The 13,168-nt window shown below is 40.1% G+C and overlaps 1 protein-coding gene across 3 annotated transcripts in view; it reads right to left on the bottom strand.

The window, feature by feature from the left end:
• FAM49A (family with sequence similarity 49, member A) overlaps positions 1 to 12,976 on the bottom strand; it is a 55,213-nt gene extending 42,237 nt beyond the window's left edge. For 2 of the 3 annotated variants that reach the window (XM_009334350.1, XM_009334349.1), the window contains exon 1: positions 12,938 to 12,976. The gene's annotated coding sequence lies outside the window, so the exon portion shown is untranslated. The remainder of the gene's footprint in view (positions 1 to 12,937) is intronic. The other variant, XM_009334351.1, reaches the window with a different exon arrangement.
• Between the last annotated feature and the right edge of the window lie 192 nt (positions 12,977 to 13,168).

Below are 13,168 nucleotides of genomic sequence, written 5' to 3'. Positions count from 1 at the left end.
AGGAGAATTGACGAGTCGGGAAGAAAGTGATGATTTCTTAAACATCAGCACGATAAAACTGGACAGAAACAAATAGACACTCTGGTAACCTTAGCAAAAACCTTAATGCTGCTTTAAGGGAAGGATGTCAACAAGGAAGCAAACTATCACATATTAATGCAGAAGAGAAAATTCTCTTTTACTGTTTTGGTAACATCCAGTAATTCAATTTATCCCTAGTTAAAATGCATTTACACAATGGAACACAGAAGTCAGTTCAGTACCGTTAGCAGAGTAGTCTGGGGGACCTGCTGGGAGTAAAGCTTATTATCCACTCAGGGATTTGAGCAGTCATAGTCTACAACCAGTTTGACTTAAGGCAAAACACAGCTGCTACTTTGAAAGTTTCCTGCTGTGTAAGAAATAATTAAGGCTGTATGATCAGTATTCAACAAAGCATAAACAGCAAAGATGCCAAATTAATTCTACTTGCAAATAAAGAGTTAAGTGAAGTTGCATTACAGAATGGACTACATAATGTAGTTCAAAGGCGAAACAGAAGAGTTAAATAAGATGAAGTGTGTGTCAGAGGCCAGACTCTGAATCCTAACTATGCAACTGCAATGTTACTTTGAGTTTCAGAAGTCCTTTACTCAAAAAGTAGAAGCTATATGTTCCAAAATGAAGTTACAAATCTATATTTTGATTTAAGATATAGAAAAAAAAAGGAGCAGCAGCAGAACACACTTATCAATGTATGTACTGAAAAAGCATAGGCTCATTAAAGTTTTTACCACCAAGCTGGTACTATTAAAAAAATTATGGAGAAAGATGCAAGAGATGTCAATGGTAATACAGGTAATTCAGGGCAGTTCATCCTTAGAGCATCCTGACCTGAGCTTTGATTCTCTCCCCATGCAACCCTCAAACCACAAATCACGCCAGGAATTCCCAGCCTAGGAATGGCACTTGGCCTGCCACTGTCCACGTGGGGACCAGGAGCTCGGTTTCTGATCACTGGACCACTTCCAGGTGGAAGGATATGTGGCCAGTTCCCCAGGCAGTGTACGTCGGCCCCACAGCTATTCCTCATCTCCTATAGAAGAGAGGTTGTGAGACAGATGGAAGTGCTCCATGGACTAGAGTCAACCCGTAAGTTGTCTGTTGGACCAGACTCTGTTAAGTCATTAGGAAGCTAATAATTTTAACACTGCTTAAAAACATCCCCCTGCCACACACCCACCCCCCTACAGTTTTTGCCAAATATAAAGTTAGACTTGCATATTCTTGACAGAAGGCAATCAGACAATTAGAAGAGGGCTGAAATATCTGCTTGAGACAGGAATTCCCCAGGGAAAACTTAAAGATCATGCCAACTCAGGTTTGCGCTAGCAGGTTGCTACTGCTCCTTTAGTTAACAGAAGGCAAAGCTTCGGACAGGGATAAATTTTATACTGCCAGGATATACATCCTCTGGTTGAGGACACTGTAGATGCCATCTGCTTACATTTAATTTATTCATTTTGATTAAAAATGCCAGGCCATAATTCTTCATTTTTTTTTTTTTTTAAACTAGCACTTTCAAAATGGCCAATTACACCTGTGTATTCCCTGGGGCTTTTCTTATGAAAACAATATGAAATTCAATTATTCTATGATTTTTAATTGCTCTGGATTATTTTTCCAGCTTTCCAGACACTGCTTCTCACTTTCAGGTTTGATAGAATTTTTTCTCTTACCCTTCTAAGCACACAAAGACAATCCTGCCGTTGCCTTCCCAAAGTTTTTGCCGTTGCCTTCCCAAAGAAGCTGTTGAACCCCAGCTTCCTGGAAAGCAGGATCTGTGGCCACATATATGTCAGAAGATAAAACAGACCAGGGCACATAGCCACGCTCTGGGCTTGGAACCAGTGAGCATGGTACAAGCTCGTGGCTGTACAACTGAAATCCTATCCCTCCAAAACAGCCTGGCCAGATCCAAACAGCCTTTTGGAAATGGTCCACCGTCTCTACTGACCCCAGAGCTATGCTTAGGCATTATCTGGGAGAGTGTTAGTTGGCACAGGACAAAACTGTGTCACGAACAGTACTAAAAATGTAACAGTACAGTCGCATGCCATATCCATTCCTTATTTAGTTCCTACTATGAACATGCCACACAATTATAGTACCCAGTTGCTTCTGGAGAACATCATTTTTAGAAGTTAATTCCGTAAGTAGCCAATGCATTTCAGAGTTAACAGGTCACCTTTTCCAGGCATTATAGTTTCTGGCTTTAATATCACACCCTCTCCCAGGTGGTTGTTGCTTTCAAATCACGAGAACAGAACCAAATAAACATGTAACAGTTGAGCATTTGTGTTTCTACATGTATCATATGCAGCACGTGAAAATCTGCACTCTCTAGGTTTTGGACTTTTTTTAATGTGTTCAGACAGACTGAAGATGAGCATCTGACTTCTTCATTTCAGCAAGCCTGGACTGCTGCCAGTATAACATTGGTCCAGACTGTCAGCTGGTATAAAGCGGGCGTAGCTCTACAGACAGCATCCCAATGCACAGCAGCTGAGACTCTGCTTCTCCAACCTTTACCCACATTGGTGTGGTGGGCAAGGAAGAAATTCAAACACTTTACAAGATTACTGTTTCAGGAACAAGTTTGCTGTGTTTTCTTCAATAATTCACAAACTTATCTATGTCTTCACGAATTCGTTTCTTTCTTCTAAATCAGAAATCCCAACTTAAAAAAAAAAAGCAAACCTGAATCAAAAACATTTACCCTTAATTTGCACAAAAAGAGGCACAAAACGAAGCACAAGCAACAAGTCTTTGTAAACACAAGAGAGAGATATAAAAATTTTCCAAAGGAAAACATGACTGCCCTGGTGCAAGTTTGGATGTAAATATTATACTTAGCAAGAATCACTGTGTTTAAAACTTTGTATAGATATAAGTGATAATGCAGTGTCACAGGGTACTGAAAAATCACACGGACAGTACAAAAACATACACCCCTTTCACAGCTGCTTACCTGCAGATCATCTCACTACATGCTTCTCCATTCCCAACTCTGGTTACCTTGGAGTAGTCTTGAAAGTGTAATGGCATTGACAAAACTGCATATTATTCTGTAAAACCTTGACCAATCATTTGCAACTGTTGGAATATTGGCTGCCAATCTGGTCCAGTGAGTCCACCTAATAGTTCACCTGCTCCAACCTAATAGTCCCAGATGGTGAACTCCCACACCCCGATTTACCTGGAATACTTCAATCGTACTGCCTTGAACTACAGGTACAATTTCTGTCTTTCAAAAAGAAGAAAAGATGACACATCTACCCCAACTGTGACACCAACACTCGACTAAAGACCATCACTCCAATTAACCAGAAAACTCACTATCAGATCTTCAAGAAAAACAACCAAAAACCTAGAACACAACAAAAACCCTCCCACATAAGTGAAGTAACAAATTCATTAAATTTCAGTGATGATAATACTGCTGGCGTGAGACAAACATCTGTTTCTCACAGATCTTGGCCTACATCCTAGTTCTGATGGGGAAAAAAAATTAATAAGCCAGCTTGAAGAAAAAGAAAATGTGACTTTAGATCCAGAATTAGTACAGTCCTTTCTCTCTGTTCTCAGGATACCTACGGTGATGCTAGAAAAGATTGACACTAGGAAATGACTGCTCATTACTACTTCATTTTCTCCAGCTCCCTTTGGACTCCTTGACAAAATGCTTCATTTCATAAGAAAGTAAATGTTTGGGTCAAAGATCTCCACTTTTCGCAGCTGTCAAAGAAAAAAAGTCTGGTTTCCACGGGTAGATCCATTCTGCTGTGATTTCTAAAACATCTTGTGTTGGACAGAGAAAGAAGAACGACAGCTAATTTACATGCCTCCATGTCAAATCGTTTCACAGCATCAGTAAGTAAAGGGAATGTACAAGGCTGACTAAAGCCAAGCTGATCAGTACTATGAATCATTGACTCGGAGATGGTTTTAAGTGCACATGGAGGACACCAGCAGGCAGCATGGTTGAAGCTGACAGTTTGAGACCATCCTGCACATTCCGATGCCGAATCAGGAACCCATTGAACACCCCCCAGTAGCCCATGGCAGACACTGTGTGGAACTTAGAGCTGTTAATTGCCTTTGCTCTATGGAGAAAACGTGACCCTCACCAGTGGGAGGGCTATGCTTTTTGTCAGAACATGTCAAAGGAAGTCAGGCGACTCTTGCTTTACTGTACACTGAAAGTCACTGTAAGACTGCAGAGCAAGTGGGCACAAGGACTTCTCCAGTCACGGAAAGGCACCGACATGTCCAGATTTGATTTCTGGGCAAGTCTTCAGAGAATCACCTGAATAGTCTGTTTTCTGGAAAACTGGAGATGAAATATTTTTTAACAGTGCAAAATTAAGCAATAAACTTAGGTATGCCTTCTCACAGTCACTAGCACAAGATGGGAGAACACCACACAGTCATTCTTTAACCACCAACAGGAAAGTGTCTGCAGGTTTGGAGGACAGCCTAAACCCCGAGAACGGGGATTTTTATTCTTCTTTCCAAACTCATTTATATCTAACTTCCCTTCAGAATTTCTCATCCATGGGGGGGGGGGGGGAGAAATTATTAGAGGAATGAAATGTTTTACCTCAATGTCAGCTGAAGGAAATACTGCCACATACTCTGCTAGTAATATCACATTAAACACAGAAAGCAGAATGTCTCGTACCATGTACAAGAGACAAAGCTACCTGAATAACCTCCCCCCAATCCTCGCCTTGTGATTCTCTCTAAAGCGAGTCATATGGCAGCAGTTTTCTCCTTTTATGGGCAAAAAAAAAGGAGAAAGGAAGTCAGCACCCCGAGCAGGACTGCATTGCCACATGAATCAAGAAGTTCAGCGCTGTACTACTACTCACGCATCCATACCTCAGTGCATTAAGAATATATACCCTGAGAGATGGATACCATGAATTAACTGCCATTTACTTAATGCATATATAATTACATGTCACCAAGTGTTTCACGCTGAACTCGTCACTAGAGAATGTATTACAAACTAAAGGATAGAGGGCATGTAATATATTTGCATTTGCTTATCTACCATCTCCTTTCTTCATGTGAATGTCCTGTTGATAGCATGAGAACCTCTTCTTTGGGAAACAGCTGTAGTGGTAGTATGACTCAGAGCAGCAATTAAAGTTATAGTACTTTCTACCACATGTATTTCCATAGGCATCCCGCACCACCCTGCTGCCCACCACCCACACTCAGCTCAGTCCACCTCCCGTTTGCTCAGCAGCTCTACAGGACGGAGTCAGGGAAAGTTACTAATGATCTGATTTACCAACTTTGGCTTCTTTGACAGAACTGTGGGAATTTCATCAGCTCAATGTTATGGAAAGGTAAATGGCATACAGAATTCCCTATGTATCAGGCAAAAAAGGAATAAAAGCCTTGTTGTTCTTTTACCAACAGAAAGAAAGAAATCATTGTTTCTGCCTCAATAACCAATATTAGAGTTAAAAGCCTAAATCATGACGACACCTACCCATAAATAGCTAAAGAATTGAGAAGTTATAAGGAAACCCATCTCCTCTCCATGCACAGATGATGGGATCAAGAATCTGTAAGAACCCTCATCTCCTCCCCCAGCATGGGCAACAGGGCACATCAGCCAGACCAGCACACTGTACACACAGCCACCCACAAGACATCTGCACACATCTTCTGTGGAGTCAGGGAATGTATTTATCAGCCTTACAGGTACCCATCATTGATTCAGAACCACCTTGCTTTCCCTCAGTTGCTCATGTGCAATCATTCTGAGTTTTATTTGAATATTGCAACTTAACAGTTGACTGCTTTGTTTGGGAGTGATCCTGAAAACAACTGAATTCAATTACATGAGTTACGCTTGCTGGGTCACAGCCCACGCAAAGTTAAAATACAAATAAGCATTCCCAGGGTCAGAGTTTCTGTCCTTAAAATACATATTTTTTTTCTTTTTTTACAGAAGGAAACAGTCTCCCTGGTTATCAGATCATTATCAGGTCAGATCATATAGCCAAAACAGCAGAGTTCACTAAGGAGTTTAAACGAATCCCATAATTTTTTGAAGTCTAACATTGCTCTTACAGAGAAAACTGAATTTGTTAAATATATGTATATATGTATTTCTTATTGTTAAAGACTACCATTTGCTCCTTGGAAGCTTTGAAGTGTTACCAGTGTGTATTTAATTCTCTTTTGACAAATGTTATTTCAGTATAAACATCAAATATTTCTTTAAAAAGTAGTATTTTAACCTGTAGGTGTCCCTTTGCCTTATGAATAAATTAGAAGACACGGAATAACAGCAACCGCAAAAGTACAAACACTTTATTACGACTGTGGTGACTCAGACTGCCAGGATTTGGCAGCCCACAGTGTTCCTCAGCAGCAGAACAAAAGGGGACTTTTTTTTGGCGGATTTACTTTTAGTTCAGTAAAGGACAACATGATACTGCCTGTGCTATAATGAATCAAAACCTCAGTAAAACAAAGGTGTAAGTAGTCAGACCCCAACCATTTTTTGTCTCACAGTATAAAAATGGACAAGCAGATTATCTATACTTCTAAGGCCTCTAATATGTGAGCTCTCTCCCTGTCTTTTCGGAAAAAAATAAAATAAAAGTAGTAAGATTACCTAGTTGCAGAAATACGAATCAGTTCTACAGGCAACATATTCCCAGAATACTTCAAGATCAGGAAATACTTTCTATTTTCCTCTTGAATACAAGAGGTTGATACAAAATAGTAAGTGGATTTTTTAACACCTTCTCTAATTAAAAACATAAACCCGGTAGACCTAAGTATCGTACTCTAACAAAATCTCTCAAGTATTCAGAGCATGAAACACATTTTGAGAGAGACTCGTTTTCCAGCGTCCCCATCATGATCTCATTTGGAACGGCAAACCATCCCCGCAGTAATTGGCATTACAGAGCCCCGCTGCAGCGTGGCCTTGTGAGAGGCCGAGGGAAGTGTTCCAGTCCTACAGGGCATTTATACTTTCGTAATAAAAACATAGGAAAAACGGTTACAGAATATCAGCTCCCATTTCCTCTGCTGCCACAATTATTAGGGAGATGATTACAGACTTATTTCCAGAAGCTTCTAAAGATGCCAACATCCGTCATGAAATCTTTATTTGAAGGAGTCACCAACAGTTTACAGATGATCCTTGAAGCAAAACGCTGTGCAATTACAAAGCAATACAGCACAAGGAGTCGGATCGTGTGTATGTGGGTGGGAGAAAGTATAACTGCGACAAAATTAGACTTTCCTGGAAATAAATCATAACAAATTTAACAATCTAGCCTTCTAAAATCTAAACAGGCTTGAACAACTGTGAGGAATATTATTATAAAATTTTCCCCTCACCATTGCCTCCCTCCCCCAATTTCCACAGCATTAAATGAACACCCTCCGAAAAATTAGGACTAGCAAATCATCTGTACCAGATAAATATCACTGCACATCTCTTATGGAAACTATTTAAACACAATTCTGAAATCAATTTACTGGAGATAGCATCATATGGATCAGTTACCAGAGAGAATTTTCCTTATTCTCCAAAACCAATTCAGCTCCTTAAGTGGCACCATCACTCAGCGTTTCATACCAGCTAACAACCGACAGTAATGAATTTTTGCCCCACAGCTCCACACCGCTATTAATATGCATGAAAGAAACCAGGAGATGAACTTCCTCCCTCCCTTTCCCAGAAAGCCATTAACTCAAGCTAACCTCCCAGACTTAATCTGGGGCGGCTGCAAAATGAAAATGGGCTAGGTACCAAATACACTTGCAATAAAGAAAATAAAACAGAAAGCAGGTTTTCTTTGAAATGTCTTTGAAAAACAAGAAGACAACCCCTTCCTCCCACTTCTCAGTCTAACCACATTCAGGCTAGACAACAATAGTCTTAGGACACTACTGGGACATGGTTCTTCTGGCCATCTTGCATCTGCTAGCCAAGCATAGACACAGTGGATATCATAAAGCATCTCAGCAAAGATGAGACACCCACGCTGGACAACTGTATCAAACCAGGCTCAAATTGTGTTCTAACCCCAAAATAAAGACTTCCTCCTGAAGGGAACCTCAGTCTTGCCAAATTCTGGCCTTCATTGCCCCAAAATCTACACTTTTCTTAGATTTACTAGTGCATATGAGACTAGAAGCACAAAGTGGACCCACAGGAGAATTTTGAACATGGCTACAATGAATTTGGGTATATAATAGAAATTATAAAATAACTGGGATAGTAAGCAGGAAGCCATCTAACCTGACAGGAAACAAAGTTGTGAAGGCTGTACCTTAAACGTCACCTACCCTAGAAGCTCAAGAGGTACCTATGTTATTAAAAAGGGTTGTAAAACCTTCAGGCCTCCCCAGGAGCAAGATACAAAGTCACCCCTTTCACAAGCTGATGAGGAAAGGAGTCATGCAATTTTGAAGTTTCGGATGAGAAGGCAGAAGCATGCCCCCAAGCACCGTCGAGCAATTTCAGAGCATCAGGAAAGCAACCACAGAGGAAGTAAAAGTGGGCGGTCGGCTCTTTTCAGGCGAAGAGGCTGGCTCACAAGTACATCTCTGCGTGGAAGGGTAGTGCCCTAACCCACAGACTATAGTCTGTCCTACACTATTCCCGCTGAAGCTATGAAACAGAAAAATATTTACTGGATCAAAGAATGGAACACCCATAGAAACCAGATTTCCCTCAACTCAGCTGAATGCCTTGATCACAGGGCAGGAGTCACTCTCCCTCTGGCCTAATTAATTACTTCTTTCAAAGCACCACAGTTGCAGGTGAAATGAAGGACAGCTTATGACATGCTGCTCGTTGCACTCTCCTGGGAAGAGGGAGATGTGAGCTCAAGTTACTTCAAGCTGAAAAGGGGATAGAGAATCAAGCTTCACACTTCATGGGTAAGGGATGTAACTAATGCACCATCGAATACAAGGACAAGAAGGAGAGAGAAACATCACTGCAAATGCGTCTTCCTCAAGTTTGAGTAAATAGCTTACACTTACTTATTTCTTAGCAAAACAAGCTTTTCAAATCCTGAGGGAACATTCCCCGTCTCCAGATGCCAAAGACAGTTAGTCAGGAGAGAGATGCCACTCTCCAGACCGGTCACGGTGGTAACAGCTCTGGATGGATGCAGAAATGAAGCTCTGTGCATCTGATTTTCTTTACAGTAAAAAATAAAGACAACAGTGTGCTTTCAGACTTGAGTTTTAAGAACATCCACCTTAGCTTTGAGGCATCTAATTGTAAAATAGGCCACTCAAATAATTCATGAATTCAGGCTGTAATTCAACAGGGAGAAGGATTTCCCCCCCAAAATCTCATAAATTATATATAAAAAAAGCTTCTAACAACTACTTAAATTTTAAGTTAAACCTACATGTATCAGAGAGCTATAGGAGAGCACAGAATGGCTGTTATCTAAAATGTGTAAGTCTACACATCCCCTTAAACACCGAACCACCTCCACAGTGTTATTAAATTGTGCAAACTGCAGTGCCCAGACATGACTCAGCCATCCAAAGCTCACCACAAACAAACAGGGCACCAAACTCAAGATCCCAGTATGCTACATGCCATATTCTAGACATGCCGTATCGACAACTCTTCATAAGGTCTGAGGGACATACATTCATGAATTACATTTATTAACTTAAGACTTTAACCAAACCAGACTAGCACTTGTGATAGGCACACCTAACACCACAAGTTCCACTGCTACTGGGACCTTCAAAATGAACTTTTCACATTTTACAAACTTCACAAATTTGTTACACATATTTACTCAAAAATAAGCCTCGGACTTACGCCTTAGCTTCACCTTTTGCACTGCCATTCATCCAAACCATGATGTTAAAAAGTCAACCTGTACATTGCCACTACGAACAGCCCTACACAAGTATTATCACAGACAGGAAGAAAAGGATAAAATGCACAAAGAAGTCCCATCGAGCACTGGTTACGTAGTCTGTTGACAAGTTCATAAATTAGACAAGAATATTTCAGCCATTAGCATGCAAAAGTAGCCGTTCCTTAATTAAGGTAAGACTGATATTTAACTTAATGTAAACATGAAGATACCAACCACGAGATTATTTCGAAACATTTAAAATCCACAATAATAAATAAAAATCATTCAAGGACCTGCGTTTCAGTGCTGCACTAGGTCACATCTGTCCTAAAACATATTTGTCCTATATCTATTACTGTTATTTTTCCTGTAGAAGCAACTACTGCTACCAGTTTAAATCAAGAACTTGTATATAAAGTATATAAAGACAGAAAATAACACACGTTTTTCATTTTAATTGGAAGTGTGAATTGGAATTCTGTGAAAGTAGAAGAATGGCAAAATCAGTACTTCACAAGAATTAGGACCTGTACATCTCACATCATTTACATTGCTCTCATCACCATTCACATGACTGCATAGCAGCTTCTATTACAATTTTAATTTAAACAAAATTCAAATTTATGACTGTGTTTTTTGCAACTCTCAAGCTGCGCCATATATTAAATATTTTAATTCATGCCTCTCAAACTGTTTTCTCTGATTTAATGTTACTGTTTTGCATTCCTAGATAACACGAGTAGAAAGCACCGCTAAAAGAATGATTAACAATACTGAAACAGATCCAAATACATACTGAATTCAGTACGGACGAAACACTAGGAGGTTTTGGCTCCTTCAAATCAACATATATTATTAGTATGCATATTCCTCTGTCCACTGATGTTATAGGTCACATTGACACGCTCAGTTTGTCTCCAGGGATTTAATAGAAGACCTAATGATGTCTGGATTGCATACAGGTTTTGGATATAGGATAACATTTTTCTGTTTTTTATAAAATGTGAACTGAATGATCAAGTTCACGTGCTACTGCATGCAATATGCACCTAGTGCTAAAGAATGCCAGTGATTCTACAAAACTCTTTCACAGTTTCTCTAAAAGCTCTCATTAAAAGGGTATTTGGAAATAGATATAAATACGATTGATTAAAGAGGTCTTATTTATAGTGTCTATACACCTATAAAATATGATTTCTGTTAAAGTATGGGAATTGTTATTAATCTAAAAAACATCTAGTATTTTTGACACACATTTTAAGCTCTCATTTTGTATAACACATAACATGTGGATATCTGCAACACACTGCACATGCAAATCCTCCATGTCTTTGTGAGACTACCATACTGCTGAGGACAAGATATTTCAGCCCGACAAAACAGTGTCAAAAAATGATGTCATGAAGACAAGCTAAGCACACTAACAATGAATTATCTTCCCAGCACTGTAAAATTCACGAATAGACTCACTATTATGGTAAAATGACATCTGCTGACAGTAACTATGCAGTAGTATCCAAGATGATCACCATTTTTCCTTTGTGAATTAACCAAGTATTTTTTATTCTAATTACTGGCATACATTGTCTTTTTAATCATATGCGGTTTATTTTCTGTTTTTAATAAAGAACAGAAGTTCACAGAAAAAACGAAGCATCACTGCAAAAACAGCACAGGAGGGCAGTGAAAAAGTACAGAGCAGAATACAATAAAATATCGAGCAGTCATTAAGAAACCATATAAGTTACCCAGAGAGCCTCGATTATACTTGCTGTAGTTTACATTTAAGTGAAACCTTAAGGACCAAATAAACTATACTACAGTGGTTCAAATTGAAGAATTTTATTCTTAGTTGCTACTTTATGCTTTTTATGAATTTAAGTCAAACCCTTCATGCTATTCCCATAATCTATAATTTCATTTCATTAAAACATTTTTTTAAAGTCTACCCTAGGAAAGGGTAGTGAGTAGTAGAGCTTTATCATTAGTTTTTAATGGGCTTTATCATTAGTTTTTAATTCGGGCCTGGTGAGGTGGGGGGTAGGGGTATTACAGGAGAGTAGAAAGGAGAATCAAACACGAGAAATTACAAAGTTTATTCCTAAAAAAAAAAAAAGAAGTACATTGCTAATGTATAAGTCTTCCTTACACATTATAAAAAATATAAAAGTTAGCGTAACAGAGAAAAGGGAACTATCAGCTTGGTTCTTCCCTGTGTAATATGAGTTGGGGTATTTTTGTAGAGCAGTGCTGAGCATGTGAAATTCTTTGCCCACAAGGCAACCTCATGTCACGGCAGCATTTCATTCCAGATCTCCCCACCTAAGGGTTCACAGCCAAAGCCGTTTTCATTTTTTTCCGACCTTGCAGATGGTGAGAACAGGAGTAGCAACGCAAAAACATCCCTGTCCCCCTTAACTTACCCTTTCCCCATACACATACAAACTGCCTTTAGGCAGTTTTAGTTTACTGCTCCTTTAGGAGCTGGTAAACAAAAACAGAGTGCAAAGACTGGTTGTATGGCAATCAAAGACTACCAGGAACAGGCTGGAAACCAACCCACATCACCACCCTCGGGAAGTTATTAGCAACACCACTGAAAGCAGGTGAAGTTAAGAGTCTTGCTGTGTTGCCAGTGAATTATGGAGCATTTGATTTTATACAGTGGCATCATGTCTTACCGAGTCCTTAGCATAACAAAACCCAGATAAATAAAATTAAAGCTAAATGGTGTTGAAATTAAATTAGGGAAAAAAATAAAAATAGGAAGAATAGATGCAAGCGTGGTATCTGTTCACTGTAACACGTCTCAGAGTGGACAGAGATTCAAACAACGAGATGAATGCAGTATTACAGATCGTGTTTTTCATCTCACGTCTAAGTACATCCCGCTGGAAACACCGCGTCTGTAGCACCCTGCATCCCACAAACACTAGCAGCTGGGATAGAAAGTTTGAGGTATAATCAAAGTTGTGAATTTAACCCCCCCCCCACTACAGCAGAGGCGTACTTACTCCAGGAAGGCACTACGACGTGTTGTTGGATCGATATCCTCGGCCAGCGTTAGAGTTAAGCCAGGCTTCCCGGGGCCCGGGTGCAGGCAGAGACAGGTCCCCGCACCGGCGCTGCCCTCCCCTGCAGCCGCGGCGGCTCCGGCATTCACCGGCCGGCAACGCAAACCCAGAGACCTGCACCCTGCAGGGCCTGTGCCCGGGGGAAGCGTCTCCCCCGGCCAGGGCAAGGCC

The sequence above is a fragment of the Pygoscelis adeliae genome, unplaced genomic scaffold, assembly GCF_000699105.1.
Source record: "Pygoscelis adeliae isolate BGI_AS28 unplaced genomic scaffold, ASM69910v1 Scaffold211, whole genome shotgun sequence".
Lineage (NCBI taxonomy): Eukaryota > Metazoa > Chordata > Aves > Sphenisciformes > Spheniscidae > Pygoscelis > Pygoscelis adeliae.
Note: the sequence above shows the minus strand (reverse complement) of the source record. Positions and strands in the feature narration are given on the sequence as shown.